Genomic DNA, 12,734 nt, shown 5'->3' on the forward strand with positions numbered 1-12,734 from the left:
GGCCCTTTGTGAGCTGACCCCTCTTACAAACTGCCCCCCAGCCTCATCTCTCACTCCTCCCCCGCTGCCCCCCACGGACCCTCAGCCATGCTGTCTTCTGGTTATAATTGTTTCTCAAAATAGCCATGCTCCCTCCTGGCACAAGGGCTTTGCTCATGTTTTTCTCTTAGGCTGGAACATTCTTCCACCTTTTTCCCTTTGGCTTAAAGGTACGACTTCATGTCTGCCTCGTTCGGTGGAATGCCAGCCCCAGGAGGGCAGAGCCGTGCCTGCCATGTGTCACAGGCACATCTCTGGTGCCTCCCAGACGCCCACCACAAGAGGACGGCCAAAAACAGATGGCCCGCGCTAGTGAATTCATGGCGGCCCCCACAATCTCATTCACTGGAGTTGATCAGAAACCATCAAGACCTCCGGGCCCCAGGGATACACAGCTCCCCAGGTCTGAGTCCCTAGCATCTTCTTCTATCAGTTCTTCTAAGTAGAACTCGAAAGAGTCACCAGCCTGACAGAAGACGTTCCATGTAAATCAAACACGAATCCAACCTCTTAACCCGCTGCACTCATCTGGAAGCTACACGAGCCCTGGTCCCTTTTCATCACAAGCAGCTGTAGTTACAGAACCGATGATCCCATCAATCCCCCCAAACAAAAACAGAAAGCAGCAAACAAACAAAAAAGAAACACAAAACAAGGCCCTGTGACCGAACCGTCCTGGACTTCTGATTCAGCAGATCCCTTCCTTCTGCAGATGGGAGAACGAAGGTTCCAGAGACGGTAGAAGGTGACTTTTTAGGATTTGGCATGGGCCCTGGCCTCCTGTGTGCCAAGCTTTTGATGACCGGCGTTGGGGCATTTCCTAGTGGACCAGCACCCCCCAGTGAGAGAGGCTGGGCTTCCACCCTGGGGTACCCGCGGGGTGCTAGTGTCCATTGCCAAGCTGGGGCCTCATGAAGCTATCAGTAACCCCGCAGACATTCCCACAGGGACTCCAGTGCGGTGATGCTCAAACGTCACAGGCACACGTACCACCCAGGGAGCTTGTCAAAAAGCAGATTCTGAAGCAGGAGGGCTGGTGGGGCCTGAGACTCTGCATTCTAACACGCTCCCAGGGCGTGCCATTGCCGCCAGTGGCTGGAGAACGCAGGGAGTGGTTCGGCTGTAGCTCAGGGGTCAGCCACCTTCTCCTGTCAAGGACCAGATAGGAAATCTCTCAGGTTTTGCAGGCCAAGAGGCAAAATGGACAATATTACCTGGGTATTTCTATAACAAAAGAGAAAATGAATTCACGCAAATTTTTTATTGATAGAATTCAAAATAAAATTATGATAATTGAATACAGTTTTGTTTTGTTTTTGTTTTTGTTTGGCTGGTCGGTTGGTAATGCAGGTCTGCTAATGAAAAGCCTGAAATTCTTTTTTGGGAAAGATAACACTCCATTTAACTGGGGTTCAAAGTCAGGACTCCCTATCATCAAATCGATTCCAAATGTTGATCCGTAAGAACCATTTTTAGCTCACGGGTCATGCAGAAAGCAGGTGGCAGGCTGGCTTTGGTCCGCAGGCTGTGGTTGACCGACCCTGGCTCTAGCCCAATGGTCAAAACCATCCAGGGAGATTTTTCACCTCTTTTCCCATCTCGGACAAAGAACAGACTCAGGGTCCTGGCTGCGTGGGGAGTTTTACCACCCGTCAACAGTTCCCGTGCCTTCTCATACCTCAGTTTACCTAAGGAAGCTCTCTCTGGGCAAGGTCACACACCTGAAATAAACATCCTGCCTTTTGCCTCTGAAATAGCTTTTGCTTTGAAGTTTGCAAAGTCAGTCCATGGGAACGCAGCTCCCTCGTGCTGGTTGGGCTCAAGGCCACTCACGTGCTACCCTTGAGCAGTGCACGCTCCCAGAGGGGGCGATGATGCTGCCGCCTGACTTGCCCATCTTTCTACCCCATCCACTGTGGACTCTCGGACTTGAGTGGTCCCGGGTCAGCCCAGAGGCCTGGTGCTCACAGGCCACGGCAGGGCGCTAGAGGTCACTGGGGGTCGGGGCTTAGGTTCTCCAGAGGCATCTCTTCCCCTCCCGTGCCCTGCCAGTGGTACCTTTTCTGGTCATTTCCAGCGGTGTCCCCTTAGTCTCTGTCCTCTTCCTCATGTGGGTCAGGCCTGGGTAGAGGTCACCTCGTCGGTCCAGGGAAATCTTCTGTCAAAAAGCAATGAGTTAGGGGAGATCCCAGCCCTCCCGCCCCACAGCTAACCAAGTCATACAGGTGAACACGCCTGGCCCAGCTCCACCACTAACTAGCTGTCTACTCCTTCCATCATTTACGCTTCTCATCACTCAGCACCAGATACTGGGGTTGAGCGACTTAGCCAGCTGGAGACCCTTTCCCACCATCAAGCAGGACTCTTCAGCTGAATTCAAAATGTGGCCACAAATTAGAGAACATTCACGAAAGCTACTGCTGAGCAAGAAAACCACCCCAAGCACGTTTTCAGTGTGAAGAACGTAGACTCTACCCTTTCATACCAGCCCCCCTTTGTCATCTCACACTGTATTTTACAGAAAACAAGAAAGCTAAGCCTTGGGAAGCGAAATAAGCGTTGTTCCACATGCATTTCTGAACCGGCAATGAAGGGTAGCCTTTGTCTTCAAGAAATAGATCCAGCATGAGATGGTAGCTTTATATTCTCTGGCCAAGTTTACGATCGATATATTGGAAGTGATTCAGCCTACCCCTCCCCCAGTGGGTTGCAGTGGGGATGGCAGGGCTCGGAGGGGCTCCTGAACACGGTCGGTACAGGTGGTTCTCCCCCTTGGGGGTTAGGCTCCTGCAAGCCGGGTGCTGCCAATGGCCTCTGATTTCCCTACAGCAGCAATGCTATTACGTGGCGTCGCGGGAATGGGAATTCACGGAGGAAGGGCCCACGGGGAGACAACGTAGGAATAAAGGCATCGAGGTGTGAATGTGGATGACACTTTCCAGGAATGGTGAGTGGTCTGGGGGGGGCAGACAGTGTCAGCTACCGTCTCTCCCGCTGGGGAAACCCATGCCTCTCTCTCACTCCTGACATTTCAGCTCGTTGCGTCCTCCCCTCCTGCCCGGAAACGTCCTCAAGCCTTCCTCTCGTGCCCACTGAGCTGACTGCAGTTCCGGCTCTGAGTCTCCTGGTTAGACTCGCAGCCATCACCCACCTGGTCTTCCTGTCACAGTTCCCTCCTGTCCCTGAGGTATTCGCCACCCAGCCACCGGGATTAGCCTCCCTTACAACCGGAGACCTGCCCAGACCTCAGAGGAAAAGCTGAGCCCCTTGGCATGGCCGTGCGGATCCTCACGCTGGCCTCAGCTCGCGGGCCTGTGGTCACTTCCTGCCGTGGAACCGGACGACGTGCGGTCTGCTGTATCCTGATGAGAGTCAGGGGTCGGCAGCGGCGGGATGGGCTCCTCTGGGAGCCCAGGGGTGTCTCCGAAGACTCCGGTGTTCTCCAGCTTCCTGCTCCCCAGAGGCCTTGTGTGGCCCCACGTGTCGCAAACTCACCCCGCTGTGGTCCACAGGGGAAACTTCTACGTGAATATCTCTTTTCTACGCAGGAGGAAAAGCTTTCTCAAGAGCACCCACCCCCCCAAAGTCCCGCTCAGCTCTCGTCGTCCAGAACGGCGCTGCGGGCCTCAGCGAACCACCGCCAGGAACTGGACGAGCACTGTTGGCTGAAAGGGATCCGGCTTCCATCCCCGAGGCTGATGAGCGACTCCACGCGGGCACGCGGCCGTGCGGTGTGCTGAGCAGAACCAGACGCGGCCGTGCTCCGGGGAAGGAAGGGGAGAGGGGCTTTGGGGTAAGCGATCGGCCGCGTTTGCTGTGAGAATACCGTTCGCTTTCATCCCTCATGCCTTCACTCATCATCTCCCTTCACTCATCATCTCCCTTCACTCATCATCTCCCTTCACTCATCATCTCCCTTTGCCCGAACGTTCTTCTACCACAGGCGACGCCCATTCATCTCTCGAGGTCCAGCCGCGAAGGCACCACCGGTGCAAAGCGGCTGCCTCGGGGACCCCCGCACCCCCATCCCTGTGGCAGAGAAGTGGAGGAGGCCTGAGGGCGTGGAGGTGGACCCCAGCTAACCGCCTGCAGGGCCTCCACGACAGCCTGCAAGGAACCGCGGCCCTCAGTCCTACGGCCGGAGGAACGGAATGCTGTCAACTCCCGGAGCTTGGGAGTGAATTCTTTCCTATAAGGGCTCCGGCGAGAGCACAGTCCCAGCCAACACCCGTGGGAGGCCGTGGCCGAGGCTCTGGGTAAGCCACGCCGGGCTCCTGTAAGACCACGAACGTGTCCTGTTGTACGTCACTAAGCCTGTGCTACTATTGTCGAACAATCTAGACAACACAGTTTTCGTTTTGCTCCCTGACCCACCCCCAACCCATTCTCCACAAGGCCGCTGAGGGTTCTCTGGCTGAATCATGTCCTGCGTCCCCACTGAAGGCTTCTGAATGGCTGCCGAATCCCCTGGCAGCACCTGTGCCCGCGGCCTGCGTGCTTCCCCGCGATCTGGACTCCCTGCTCTTGCGACCATCGTCCGCGGACATTCCCGTCCATTCTTCCTCACCTAGGACGTCTTCCCCTTCCCGGAGACCCCGCAGACACTGGTTCCTGCACTTCCTTTAGAGCCTTCCCGTTGACTTTGCCTCCCCACCCCTGGGCTCTTAGGTCTCAGGCCTCTCCTTCCTTTCTTCATAGTTCCTTCTGGAGTCCGTGCTTGGCTGACCCTCTTGCCCCATGGCCCCCATCCAGCCCCAGTAGACTTTGAGCCCTAGACGGGCGAGTGCCCCACTCACCACCATAATCCCAAGACCTCGTTGGCTGCCTGACACATGGTAGATCTCCAATATTTCAACCAAATCTACCAGAATGTGTATAGTCAAATGAATGTTTATCTCAGTGGTTCACCAGTCTCACTACTCTGTAGTCAAAGGACACTCTCCCAGGGCAAGATCTGGGTTTCCTTTCTCTTTTCCTTCCTCCTTCGAGCTCCCATTGTGTCACTGTATCCTGGGAACGAGGCTCCGGAGACAAGGGCTGAAAGAGGAAAGGAAAAGAAATGGTCAGGGACGAGAGGGGCTTGGGCAGCTGGGATCCAGGGGAAAACAGCCTGAAGCACTTAAAGCAGACATAGTCCTGGTCGGTGAAGGGAGACCACCCGGAATCCAGGGCCTGCGTATGTGCACCCTGGGGGCCACTGGCTGAGCACGGTGAGGGCCGCTCTAAGTCAAATCCCCCGAAGGGGCTGTGTGTGCGTGTGCACGCGTGCATGCACACACTATGTAGAATGGCTTCCCAAATACACTACATTAGCTAGATAGCTTTTGAGATGCATAAGCGACGTGAGTGCCCGGGCTGTATTAATTTAGCCTTCTCTAGAAATGCCTGGAAAATAATAGGCATTCAATGAGTCATTGCGGAATAAATGAAGATTGAATTTTGAGGTCCTTGGTTTTTCTATTGAGGTCAGTATGAGAATGAAGCATGTCTCTTCAGCTACTAAAAAATTGGCCTTGAAGATACCATCCATCGATGGGGAGGAAATAGCGGTTTGGACCTGAACCTTAGCTCCTCCTCTAACTAGTTGCGTAGGATAGCCAGTTACATAACCTGTCCACGGAGCGGTTTCTAACCTAGAGCATAGAGACTAACTCACAGGATTTTTGAAAGGCTTAAATGAAATCATGCATGTCAAATGCCTAATGTGGTCTCAATAAATGTGATTTCTCCCTTCAAATTCTTTTATTGAAAGATCCAGGCAATACATTTCACTCTGAATCTAGGGGTAAGAAGTTGGTTTTCTGCCCCGTATGGGTACCCCTTGTATCAGATAACTAGGATTATCTAATTCGCCTCTGCTCTAGCTGTTAAGAAATTTAGCGCCAAGCTGAATGGTAAGTTGCAGTTTATCATTTGTTGATGTTTTCTGGAAGCCTCATCTATCCCCGCCCCTGAAAGGTTTGGAAACAACACGCAGAAAGCAAAGCATGGGGGGTGGGGAGAAAGCAGGTTGTATAGAAGCAGGTGTTCTGGTAGTAACGGGACAGTCGAAGCACATCTGGGGCCTCCAAGAGGCCCCCTTGACTCATTAGGAAAGAGACCTAAGATTGGTGTGTCATGGAGTCAGGGTCTGGCACGTGCTCTAAGGCCAAGTTTGAGGCTACTAGATGTGAGTCTGGTGGTGTGATCTGGTTTGCTCTAGAAAATTCGGATACATTCTAATGTTTAGAGATCATCAGGGTTAGGGGAGCCAAGGGTATGAAAAACCCAGTATATGACAAGAGAGAACAGAATGGCCCGCTGTCCCATCAGGGAGTCCTCTTTGGGGAATGCTGGCCACGTGGTGCAATGAAGTCTAGTACTTCTTCGGCTAGATGGGAGTTCAAGTCAGCCAGGAGGTGTGCCCTAAAACCTTGATTTTTTATTCCATTTTTCAAATCTGAAGTTTGTATTGTATGTTTTACATATGTCCAGGACGCTCAGCTTGTTAGAAAATGCCTGTCCGGAGAAGAGAATCCTAAGGTGGAAGAACTGTCAGCAAAAGGTAGGCGAGCGCGGCCCCGGGGAGGCAAGGAGAGCAAGCGGTGCACGGGGTGCCCGCAGGGAGAACAAGGACCCATTTCTGTAGGTCGGAGTCTACTTTCCAAAGATACTCATGTCACAAGAGAAAAAACTCATCCCCGAGTTACAACAGAATCACTCTGCGGAATGTCATGCATTATGAAGCTCACACATTTTAACCCCGCCATGCCACGGTAAAAGAGTCAACAATTCCTGTCCTTTAAAAATTTGGCACGGTGGCCGTAAATTCAAAGGGGAAAAAGAATGGCTTTAGTGGCTTAAATGAATGAAAGCCCTTTTCTGTTCTGCCCCATCTCCTTCTGTGTCCTGAGAGTGGCCAGGCAGCCTTCTGATGGCTGTCTCCTCGTCTCCTGTCACTTGAGGGACTCTGGAAGAGCAGAGAAGGCTGGACTTTGGTGACAGAGGCTGGGACTCAACTATTAAATATGCTTTTTATTAGCTGTGTGATCTCGCTCATTTATCTTTTGTGACTGGCAATTTTGTCATCTGGGAAAGGGAGGTAATAATTCATGGCTCTTAGGATTAAGAATTAAGCAGAATAATGAATCCAGCTCATAGAGTGTCTGGCATGAAGTACGTACTCAGAGATACCAGCTCCCTTCTACCTTCCCTCCTTTTTAAAAGTAAGCACTTTGATCTGGGTGAAGAAAGGAATGAAACACAGGAAAACGAGGAATGGAAAAGCAGATCTTCCTGCAACACTGAGGCCATGAAGGAGGAGACCCGGATATCACAAACTTACGCCTTAAGATGATAACAGCGGCATAGTTAACATTTATTGACTATTTGCTATGTGCCAGACCCTGTTCGAAGTGCTTTACCTGTATTAACTCTTCTCGTTTTATCTGTATGACAAGCCCGTGAGGTAGGTATGACCGTTATTCCCATTTTGCATATGAGAAAACAGGGGGCCAAAGGGAGTTGTTGAGTTAATAGGTGGCAGAGCCAAAGCTGGCCGTAGGCAGGATCATTTCCTGGGAAGGAGACCCCGAGACTGACAATTGAGAAGCTCGGGGGATCCGCCTGGAGGCAGGAGGCATGAGGGGCGGAGGGAGAATCGGGGCCACGCTGTAGAGGCAACGCGGTCTCAGCGCATTCCTGGGAGCCAGGAAGCTGGCCTGGCTCTTCAGAGATGTCCCACCTGAGGCAAGGAGGGTGGAGTCTTTGCACCCCTCGACCAGTTACTGGATGCTGCTGCCTTCGGGAGGGAGGGCGTGGCCTTGAGAACCGTGGCCCCCGCGGGCCCCAGGCACTGCGTGGACAAGGACGCCACTGAGAGATGTCAACTGTCCACAAGCCGGAACCCAGACTCCTGGCGTCTGCTACCCTTTCCACCCCTTCCCCCAGAGATGTACTTGCTTTGATTAAATGCTGGGAGCAGCTCTTCCGGGATTCTGGAAGGATCTTATAGAAGAAGTACCAGGGGACAAACCACAGCCCCGGATGTTGCAGTTGGCCTGGAAGCCACGGCTGATACTCACTGGCTCCCTCCTCCGCTAACCGGTCGAGCCTCCGCCCGGCAGGAACCTCGGATCCCCATCCATGACGGGTATGAACTCCTCATAACCAAACCCCTCACGTCCACAAACGAGACAAGGGGATTTTGACTTTTTATCCGGGCAGGTGCCTTCAGCCTCCTGTTACTCTTCCTTGATTCCCTCCGGTTGGATAGATGGAACCCTTGCTGGCTGCCCGAGGGATGACAGGTTTTATTAATCACTTCCAAAGATCTCCCAGGTCAGGCCCCTCTGGCTAGTGCTCCCACCTTGCTGCCCATTCTGGCAATTTCCCCCACCGGATCTCTAGTATGTCAGGATCCTATCACCGAGCATTGCCATCAGGGGCCCAGTTCTGTAACAGCCTCTTCTACTCTCAGCCCTGTGAACAGTGTCCTCAGGCCTCTCTGGCAAAGCAGTCGTCTGGCGGGTTTCTGACCTGATATACCTTATCTGCCCTTCCACTCAGAGCTTTTCGGATCTTTTCTCCACCGTCTCCCACCGCAGCTCTGGCATTTCTTCTCGACTTCGATCAGCCTTCGTTTTCTCCAGGAGGCAGCAGAGTAGTACCTTGTCCCGGCTCCTCGCCCGGCTGTTTCATCCTGGTCAATAAACTCCCCCTTGTCTCACTTTCTCTTCTCTCTCCCTTTGACGCAGTACCTCGGCGTCCAGCCCCAGGGTCCTCCCGGGTCCTGCAGGTACGCGTTGGTGCCGTCCCACAAGCCCCTTTGGGATTTTAACGGGACCAGCACTTCCACATGGCGGGCTTGTGTTGTTTTGCAAGGGAGAGGCCTCTGCACCATCAGGCAAAGGGGAAGCACTTGCTTTAAATGGAGATGGGTGGGCTGCTTAGGTGGGTCTGAGGAGGGTTTCCCAGAATCTGAGGATTTGAGGCTGGTCAAGCGCCTCGACCCAGATGGCCCCATCTGTCTCAATCAGAGCTCTGACCTTGGGGCAGCAGACCTTCGGAGGCCAAGGCTTCAGCCTCCTCTGGATCTCTGCCTCACAAAACAAGTCCTGGGCCTGATCCTGGGCTGATGCCTGGCTCTAGGAGATGAGGCTCTTTAGATCCTGCAGGGGGTCTCTGGCTTTCCTGCTTAGCCTTTAATTGGTGATTAATCACACTCAGCTATTCATTGTCTTTTCCTAGTGTGCCCGGCATAGCCATCCAAGTCCATTGTCTTTATAATTTCTACTCTGCCTTACTTCTCAAGTGCCCACCACGCATGCCAGCTAGCACGTCCGCTTCCCGCAGTAAGCTGTCCCAAATCATCATTGAAATTTTCACGGTTGCTTTCATTATCACTGCCTGCTGCCAATAGGAGGATCCTAACGGCTCCGTGAGGCCCCAGCTCCCAAATCCTGTGTTTATTTTTCACGATCCTGTTTTCCTGGACCACTCCTGGTTCCAGCTGTCCTGGGCTGGGTTCTGGGAGGCAGACCATGAGATGGAGATCCGCAGACAGCAAGGGTATGGAGCAGCGCTCTCCGCATCGACACGGGGAGAGGGAAGCTGACCTGCAGTGAGTCCGGTGAGGGCTTCGGCCCATCCCAAGGTGAGTGCTAGAGCTGGACGGCCCCTCCAAGTTGCTCTGAAGTGGAGCTAGGGGGCTGGGCCTTTGCAGCTCCTTCCAGACCCATCATGGGATGTGGTCACCCCCAGGAGGGGGAGCACGACCCGGAAGAAAGAGCTCCCTGGCTGTAGGCAATCTCCAGGGCTCTGCGGACACCTATCAGATGCCAGCACTTCTAGCGGCTGGAGAATAAATGCTTCAGCCCCAGGCTGGGAGCTGGAGCTGGGGAGGGGGCAGCTGGGCAGCGCTCGTGGCCGGCATCCAACACAGTGCTCCCAGGAGACTAGAACACAGGAGAAGGAGCATGCGTAACTTATTTTTAAAACAATTATTATTTTTTTAAATAAAAAATGAGAGCTGGAGAACTAGTAAAAGAGAAATCTTTTAATTAGGATTTTTACAGATATCTTTTTTTTAAGCCTTTTTGCCTGCTAGCTCTCAACTGTCCTTTGGCAGGGAAGTCCCGTGTTTTGCAGGTGCAGTAATCCTTACGGGGGTGCCCACCTGTGCCTTCCAGGTTGCAAGTTTGAAGTAATTTATATCCATTCGGACCACAGAACAATTTGGACTTCCATAAATTTCTACCTTAAAACAGGTCTTCCATCTTCCTAATTAATTTGTATTTACTCCTCTCAAGGCTCAGCCCACGTACTTCCTCTCTAACTTGATTCTACCCTACGAGCGTGAAACCCATGCTCTCATCACTCTCCGCCGTCTCTTTTTTCCGCACTTGGTCGGCGTCGTAGCCCTTTGCTACACGGGGAGCTCGTCAGCAAGGAAACTAGAACACAGGACATATGCTTGGCATAAACTACGATTCAAAAATCCTTGTGAACTGAATAAAAATGTTTCTTTGCAGTATCTTTCCATTATTCATAAATTGTCACTAAAGGCTGAAGTGTCACTGGGTGGGTCAAGTATTAGACCGTACATTTCACAGTGGGGTAGAGTGAAGCCCTACGGCATTTCGATACCAGTCAAGACAGGAGGGTGTTGAAGAGAACCTACACATTCAACTTCCTGTGCCGTGGGAAGCCCATGAAACCTCGTCTACGATACTTTGTCCAGAGTCTTGTTTAATCTTCATAGATGTATATTTTGAAGATACTCATGTCAATAATCTAAAATCATCCCCGATTCGAATGTGAGTCCTAAATTTAACAGGAACTACTTTCTTGTTGAGGGATCAGTCCTAGCTTCAATAGCTGTAATCAAGCGGCCCTATCCGCCAGCACGTGTTTTGGCATTTCTCAGCGGCCACAAGTTTTGGTGAGAAGACAGTCACACACAGCAACGTGGCAAAGAGCCTTGTGAATACAGGGAGAACCACAGAGACTCCCCTTTGGGTAAATGTCCAGATGTCTTATTGGAGTCTAGGTAGAGATAAAAACACAAAACAAAAATCCAACAGTGTTCTCCAAAGGACACAAATAATTTACAATCTTGTTTATCCATGATCAATAAGGACTTCTGAACATCTACTAAAAATGATCAGCTCTCCTGCATTGAATGCGTACTTTGTGCCACTCCTAACAAGCGTTTTATAGGCGTCACCTCATGGATTTAACAAATGCAATACATACTTACTTGATACCTACAGCCAATCGGGCAGGTGATGGATTCTTGCCCTTGTCTGGGAGATCGCAGAATACAAAAGGCTCTTGGCTTGCTCTGTCCTCCTTTTAAACAAATACAATTTGAAATCTCCAGCCAGATTTATCTTCAGAGAATAGAGTGGAATTTTTTAATGAGAAAGAGGGCATACGAATTAAGGCTGTATTTTCACTGTTATTTTAATACATAATTAGCCTATGTTTATGGCTCGCCTGATGTGGCCCAGCCATGAGAAAACAGGGCTAGATACTTAGAGCACTCAGGATTCCTTTGTCCTGAGCTTGGCTGGAAGGTATGGGCACCATTTGACTTTGTTTTCTTATCGGCAGGAAAGAGAAGCATCTCTATCCGTTTGACGGAAGCGTCTGTCCCTAGAATGAATGCATCTCATCTCGCTGCTAAGAGTCAATTGCTTACCTTCTTCCTAGACATGCAGCAGCCTCTCATTCGGCAGGGCCCGAATTAGACTACTTTTATGAGTAATTTGTTTCAAGGGACTTGGGAAACTAGAAACAATTCAAGTTCAGTAGGTACATGAACTCTTTTCTCATGCAAATGAATGAACCAAAAAATGAAGGAAGGTCTAAGACGAGAGCATCCTGGCAGGACGAATTGAAAAACGAGATTCTGAGACGTGAGCACGAAACGATGTCACTGCTCAAACACCAGTTCGTGTCCTCCAAAGAAATGTACGGAAACAAGAGGTCCACGCACCCTCTTAGGCATTCACTGTTTATAGTGCTGCCTCTAGAAACGTAAGGTTTGATTAAAGAGGGACGATAACCGCCAAGCACACATTGTGAGCTCGGTTCATTTAAACGATTACAAGCACACACCTCTCCGCAGTCTTTTTTAGTTTGTAAACAGCAAAAAGAACTGAGCATCTAATTTTTTGAAATTCTTCTGGCTTTTCTTTTTGACCTTTGGTATTTGTATGTATTGACGATCTCTAAACCATTGTACAAAAACACCTTGAAGTGTCAAGCTTTAAAAATGAGTCTTCTTTTCTCTTTCTCCTGTGCAGCTTGGATTATCTTGGCCTTGTCAAAATACATTCTCTAGTTAGAGGTTGGAAATATTTCCCTCCTGGCTCCAAAGTATTGATTTTCTTCAACACTCAGCTCTGTCAGTCAGCTGAAGGGGTGAAAGGTGAAAGTTCACCCAGCACTGCTTGGCTTTACCTTCCTATTAATGTCATGCCCTTTCCACATTTGATCAGTTTATGTGATCACCAATCATACAGGACTGGTACTGCCCCTAGTCTCCCTATAAGGACACACTGAAGACACCAGGAGACGTTAAAGCAATGCTCGGGATGGACCTCTGAATAGGGCCGAAGATGTGGCAGCCAGTTCCTTTAATGTTTATTTCTGAAAGAAAATTACAGTTACGTGATGACTGGTTCAATTTAAGCCGTTCTATATATGTG

This window comes from Ursus arctos, unplaced genomic scaffold (genome assembly GCF_023065955.2).
Source record: "Ursus arctos isolate Adak ecotype North America unplaced genomic scaffold, UrsArc2.0 scaffold_17, whole genome shotgun sequence".
NCBI lineage: Eukaryota > Metazoa > Chordata > Mammalia > Carnivora > Ursidae > Ursus > Ursus arctos.